We start from the raw sequence: 6,860 nt of genomic DNA, 5'->3' as shown, positions 1-6,860 counted from the left end.
TTCTATCCCTTTATTTCATTCTTTTGATGCATGTTTTTGCACATAACCTGCTACATTTTTGTTGTTTTGCACACTGCCTGTTGTTGTTTTTTGCACATCGGCTGTTGTCTCTGTCTTTCTTTTGTTATACAATTGGATTGTTGTTGTGTTTTTTTCTTTGTACTACTTATGTCCGAGAGCTAGCTAAATAGCATTTCGTTATACCATATACCTGTGTATGAGTATAATGACAATAAACTTGAACTTGAACTTGACATAGTCTTGCAGGCAGTATATTATTTTATCGTTTACTCGTATAAAAAAGCATGGTCTTCTCGTTCCTAAGTCAGATTTTTAGTGCTTTCGAACGTTACTTCCAACCTGGACTGACAGCTCACCCGATCTGTTTGTGATCAGACCATGGAGTCGGGGGCTGTACCAAGCGCACGTTCCTTCCCAATGCTGAGGCGATCATTCGGAAGATGGGTGTGAAGAGAGATAAGCTTTGTCGACTAAAAAACAAGGCAGGATATGCAAAAATACTAATCACTGGCGACAGTTATGCTCTCTTACTATTGAGATCCCTACATTGCGAGTTTTTTTAAGACTTTGAAACTAAAGGAAAGCGGTGACAAATGAAACAGGCACGGGTGGGGTTTGAACCCACGCTCTTCGGTTTACGAGACCGACGCCTTACCACTTGGCCACCGCGCCTTCAAGTAAGTATGGGAATAAGGTTGTTCAAATTATTTTTTTCTGAATCCGGTTTACATCGCCAAATGTTAAGCATTTTGACCTTTTTCACATTCAGATTTTTTTCACATTTAATAAAATCTTTTAATCAACAACATTAAAAAGAAAACAAATGGAACATTTTTGGAACAATAATTAAAAAAATCTTTCAATGCCTTGGTTGTATACGTGTGCACACCCTTTATAAAGGGAGTTGCAACAGTGCTGAAATTTAAAGAGCATTTCTGTAGAGAAAACAGCCTTGATGTTAAGCTTAGGGAGCTTGTCTTTGCCTTGCAACACCTTGCACAGCCTCCCGACAGGCTAACAAATATTTTTTAAAGAAATTGGCTCACACACCGGAAGACACTAACGTTTATCTACGTTAGAGTATGTGAATAACAGTTTAACCAAAAAAGTTTGTAATTGTGACTTTGTTAAAATTCAATAAATTGTCTATCAACAGTTAGAATTTATTAAGAAATTGTTTTATTTCATAAACTATAAGACAATTCAGAGAGTTTATAGGTCATATCCGTCGCTTATGTTCTTTTAACTCTAGAGTTCAGGATCCAAACCCAGCTGCGGACGATTGTGTTTCTTGAATCTCTTGTAATCATCAAAAGTCGATGTGGAGTCCTTCAGTACTTTCTCGAGTTGTGCCATGGATATTTTATACGATCAATACTTGTCAGGCTCTTTTGCATTTTCCTTAACAAACGGAAAAAGTTCAAAGTGTGTTTATGGCTGTGCTTCACATCTACACGAGAGCTCTTGTAACAGTACAGGACACGCAGTGAGGAGTTCGTGAAGCTTTCAGTTTAGTGCGGAGTTCAGGAGGATTCGCTCGCTGAATGATCTCTCAAGAAATCCCGGGTGAGATTCAACAGGTGTTTTCTGCAACAGCCATGACAAGTGTGAAGCAATCTCTGGATTTCCTGAATTTGAACTAAATTATTAGTTCAAATAATTTAGGATTTAACAGAACTAAATGAGGTACATTTAAAACAGCAGCGCAACTCTGGAGCACGTCGAGTGTGCCTGTATTTAATTGTGTAAACCTGTCTCTCTCTGAACACGAGCAAAGAGTTCTCACTCAACAGAAGATTACGATGTGAGTACTGTAACATTAAGCACCTGGAGATGCCAGGGACTGAACCCGGGACCTCATACATGCGAAGCATGCGCTCTACCACTGAACTACATCCCCGATGAAAAACGTGAAGGAACAGACTTAGAGATGTGCAGATGCTCACTGATCACAATCCACCACTCACGAAGAATGCCTGCAGTTTCCCACTTTCGCGTTTCCTCTACTACAGAGTAAATTCATGGGAATGAAGAAATAAGGAAGGAAAAATAATCGCATTGAAGCTTCAAGAGACTGGGCACAAATTAATCTATTATTTTTGTATCCAGTCACACGTGCGACTGTGGTTAATTCCCAGACAGGGAAGTGCTTTTTTTCTACCTCCTTACTCGACTGTCTTTCAATTCTGTTTTATTTGAAAGCTTTTTGCATCTTTTAGGTGCTCTTGATTAAACTATGCATAGAAAAACAGCACTACTGATGATTTTCATGGACCGATGCACACTTATTCTGTACAACTCGAGTGATAAAACCCTGTCTGCAAATATTGTAGAAGAAAATAAAAGGGTGAAACAACGCCCCAACCAAAGGAATGGTAACAGGAAGGATCGTGTTCTTATTTGATAAGTCCTTTTGAGATGTCTTGTCAATGCACACAGGCGTTAGAGCTGAATAATTTACTTTTAGTGGTGTTTTTAAACAAAGATGGAACATGTTATTTCTATACCAGGAAGAAAGGAGCAGACTTTAACTTTAAGAGGCAAAAACGACACCTTATCAAAGCTAATATTAATTAAAATGACATCACAACAAAAGAGTGGAGACTTGAGTGAATAAAATTAGTTTTCATTGGACGTCTGTGTCTCCATAACTTTGTAGGCGAGAGAGAGGATTGTGATAATTTGCAGGTGCTTCTCGGAAGTGCGTTGGTGGTACAGGCGCCTTCCAAATAATTAAGTCGGGTTTGAATCCCATCCAGTACAAACCCAAATATTTTCAAGATAATTTGTGGTCCGCTAACACATCTTTTGAAACACTACAACAGGTAACACCCCGTGTGAAACATCATGAACATCTGTTAAAGCCTGAGTTTTACATACTCTTACGTAAATAAACGTTAGTGTCTTCCGGTGTGTGAGCCAATTTCTCCAAAAAAATATTTGTTAGTCTGCCTGTAATATAACAGATATTTTATCTGTTATAAAATAGAATTTCTAAAAGACATTCTCCCTAAGCTTAACATCAAGGCAGAAAAAATGCTGTTTTCTCTACAGAAATGCTCTTTACATTTCAGCACTGTTGCAACTCCCTTTATAAACGCATACAACCAAGGCATTGAAAGTTTTTTTTTAATTATTGTTCCAAAAAATGTTCCATTTGTTTTCTTTTTAATGTTGTTGATGAAAAGATTTTATTAAATGTGAAAAAAAATCTGAATGTGAAAAAAGGTCAAAATGCTATTGAAAAAAATCAGTAATGTGAGGAAAGATGGATTGTGGGAGCCCCTTAACTACCCATGTCATGCTGTATTTCTCACTCATTATACTGGGAGTGGTGCCGTCGCTTCATGATAAAGTCTCAGTGGTCATTCCAGACGGGTCAGGTATGACTGCTCTTCGGAACAAGAGACACGTGACTTCCGAGGATCCCGACAGTGTCGATTTTCTTTCAGAGCCCGGATAGTTCAGCCGGTGGAGCTTCAGTCTTTTAATCTGAGGGCCCAGGGTTCAAGTCCCTGTTCGGGCGGCTGTGCTGTTCTTCAGTCTATTGTGAATGTCATTCTAAATAGTCTTTTATCTTTCACTCTTCTAGCTGTACTGTGGTTATTTTAAATGTCCATTACTTGTATTTACAGTAGTGTATTTAGTGTTTCATTTCACAAACCGAAAATGTTCAAGTAGATCTTGTCACTCTACTCCACGTACTCATCTAAATTAAATCACAGTAGAGTACAGAACACGCAGTGAGGCGCTCACACAGTGAGTACTCTTGAATACGACAAGAGGAAAGGCACACTGCACATCATCACGCCCGAGTTTACAGTGACAGCAGAGGTTGGAAGCGACGTAGTTTTTAAATACTCTCTCGCTGAACGATCTCTCAAGAAACCTCGGTGGAGATTTAACGGGTGTCTAATAATCACGTTCAAAAAGATGACGATAAGTTTTTTTTTAACTAGGTAGCCTTAATGGCAACACGGTGTGAGTAGATCTTAAAATCTCACGCCTAATAAAGAGGTCTTTCTCGTTAGAGTAGAAACGATAGAAGCCTTAAGCGGGAAAAAAATCACAACATCTCGCATTTCACGTGTTCAATGTTAACTGTCTCAGTGGTTGCCTCGGTGATTGATGGCTCTTCTCCCTCGCAGGGTGACGGCAAACTTCTTCAGAGAGGGACTCTCCCACGCACGGCTTTTCTTTATCAAGAGCTGAGACAACAGAAACAGACTTCCAACTGACATTAATTACTTCTTGAGCGTTTATGACCGTCTTTAAAAGCTGAAAGCAGGTGAAAAAGTCTTTGGAAATGAGGAAATGACTGCTGACAGTAAACAGAGCTGACGCTCAGCTGCAGACAAGCGCTCCTCTTTAGTATAGTGCTGAGTACCCCCGCTTGTTGCGCGGGAGACCGGGGTACGTTTCTGCGACAGGTCGCTGGTTTAATTTTTTAACAACCTGACCACTTAAAAAGTGTGTACTGTGTACTACGTTTCGGACTAGTTACGGCGGTAGAATATGGAGATCATCTCCAGCTTTGAGCTCAACTGCATCAAGAAGTCATGCTAAATGTAGTATAGTGAGTAGACATCGCGAGACAACAGAACGAGAGAGTAGAAGGCGGGAATATATGGTCTAAGGGCGTGATCTGTGTAGTTAACAAAATAGTTAAAATAATATAAAAACGTCTCTTTATTAAGATACACAACATTTATGGCGACGAGAGATGAGTGGTTGACGGACTCAAAGCGAGCAGAACACTGCAGAGTTTAGTTCTCTTGCTGGTAGAAACGAACTTCTGAATTTTCGGACTTTTCGTTTAGCTTGCGCCATGGAAGATATGGCAGCCACGCCGAGAAGGTTTGCTTAGGCTCAGCTTTTTCAACCGCTTCTACTGAACCTCGGAGCTCCGTATTTGAATAAGGAATACAAGATGTAGTCGTACAGATTATTTTAAATAGCCAGTGGATCTACAGAAGCTCAGGATACCGTGAGACGTGCTGCATTACTGCACTGTATCGGGACTCCCGTGCTGCGGATTTTCGCCAACCTCCCTGGAAAAAAAGGTACATATGAACAGACTGTAGCTGCCTTAGACGCTTATCTTACACCGCGGAGAAATGTGGTTTTGGAACGACATAAATTTAGTCTCAGGACGAATCTGTTGATGCTTTTGTGACTGCACTAAGAACTGGCTAAATCTTGTGATTTTGGAGTATTGGAAACTGACATGTTAAGAGATCAACTTGTGGAAAAATGTGCACATAAGAGACTATAAATTGCTGCAGGATGAAGGGCTGACTTTCGAAAGAGCTCTTACAGTCGCTAGAATTCATGAAGCAGCTCAAGCAGAATCAAGAATGGTTTCTGACCACAGTGACAAAGTGACACTGATCGGGGCGCTCGCTCAAACTTTACAAACAAAAGCCGAGCAGCAGGACGCAGTCATGCTAGAGAAATAGAAGGGGACGGCTGAAATTACATGTTACAGGTGCGGACTAACAACGCACAAAGCAGATGAATGCAGAGCATGAAGAGCAAAATGTCTACTCTGTGAGAAAACAGGACATTATGCACATGTCTGCAGAACATCACGTCCGAGTTTAAGGACAAGTATCCCTTTTATTGTTGTTGCTGCCTCCAGGCGATGTTAACCAGGTTCAGAAAAAAATAATTTGAACAACATTATTCCCATGTTTACTTGAAGGCGCTGTGTCGCCAGTGATAAGTATTCTTGCATATCCTGCCTTGTTTTTTAGTCGACAAGGCTTGTCTCTCTTCACACCCATCTTCCGAATGATCGCCTCAGCATTGGGAAGGAACGTGCGCTTGGTACAGCCCCCCACTCCATGGTCTGATCACAAACAGATCGGGTGAGCTGTCAGTCCAGGTTGGAAGTAACGTTCGAAAGCACTAAAAATCTGACTTAGGAACGAGAAGACCATGCTTTTTTATACGAGTAAACGATAAAATAATATACTGCCTGCAAGACTATGTCAAGTTCAAGTTCAAGTTTATTGTCATTATACTCATACACAGGTATATGGTATAACGAAATGCTATTTAGCTAGCTCTCGGACATAAGTAGTACAAAGAAAAAAACACAACAACAATCCAATTGTATAACAAAAGAAAGACAGAGACAACAGCCGATGTGCAAAAAACAACAACAGGCAGTGTGCAAAACAACAAAAAGGTAACAGGTTATGTGCAAAAACATACATCAAAAGAATGAAATAAAGGGATAGAAATGATGGGGAGTGAGCTTTTGACATGTATGGTAGAGATAGATTTTCAATGTGTGTTTGGGTTTTTGGTAAGAAAGAAGGCACTGTGAGGTTCAGATCATAGGTGAGAGGTGAGGAGAGAGTGAGAGAGGCTGGGAGTTTAATAGTTTGATAGTGCGGGGGTAAAATTATTTTCGAGTCTGGTAGTCCGGACCCGAATGCTCCGGTACCGTTTTCCATGTCATGCTAAACGCCACGAATTGTGTTCGTCCAGTCGTATCAATCGCCCTAAAGTTATGGAAAATCGCATGCGACTGGTGCAATCAGCACACATTTTGTCAGGATAGTTGAGCGGTTTAAAACCGCAAATTCACAGCTTCGTGTCTTTTAAGCTTTGTGTTTCACTCTCCAAATAGAGGCACGGGTTCAAATCCCACTCCCGACAATCAGGCGTTTTACCCTGTCTTTTTCACTTGTAAAAACATCTGAAGCCGCAATTACTCTTTTATCTCGGGCAGTTCATTCCGATACGATGTTTCCGCAGAATAAATGAAATGCCGAACTTGCCGAGCAAGTTTAATACTTGCTTGTGAGCCCTAGATAAATTGGCTGCTG

General features: G+C 40.5%; 2 non-coding genes across 2 annotated transcripts; both read right to left on the bottom strand.

Moving 5' to 3' along the window:
- Nucleotides 1–621: 621 nt before the first annotated feature.
- On the bottom strand, nt 622–693 carry trnat-cgu (transfer RNA threonine (anticodon CGU)). Its single transcript has one exon. It is a non-coding gene; the product is annotated as a tRNA-Thr (tRNA).
- Nucleotides 694–1,849: 1,156 nt separating this feature from the next.
- Nucleotides 1,850–1,921, bottom strand: trnaa-cgc (transfer RNA alanine (anticodon CGC)). Its single transcript has one exon. It is a non-coding gene; the product is annotated as a tRNA-Ala (tRNA).
- Nucleotides 1,922–6,860: the final 4,939 nt, after the last annotated feature.

The sequence above is a fragment of the Lepisosteus platostomus genome, chromosome 5 (genome assembly GCF_059453375.1).
Source record: "Lepisosteus platostomus isolate fLepPlt1 chromosome 5, fLepPlt1.hap1, whole genome shotgun sequence".
Taxonomy (NCBI): domain Eukaryota; kingdom Metazoa; phylum Chordata; class Actinopteri; order Semionotiformes; family Lepisosteidae; genus Lepisosteus; species Lepisosteus platostomus.
Note: the sequence above shows the minus strand (reverse complement) of the source record. Positions and strands in the feature narration are given on the sequence as shown.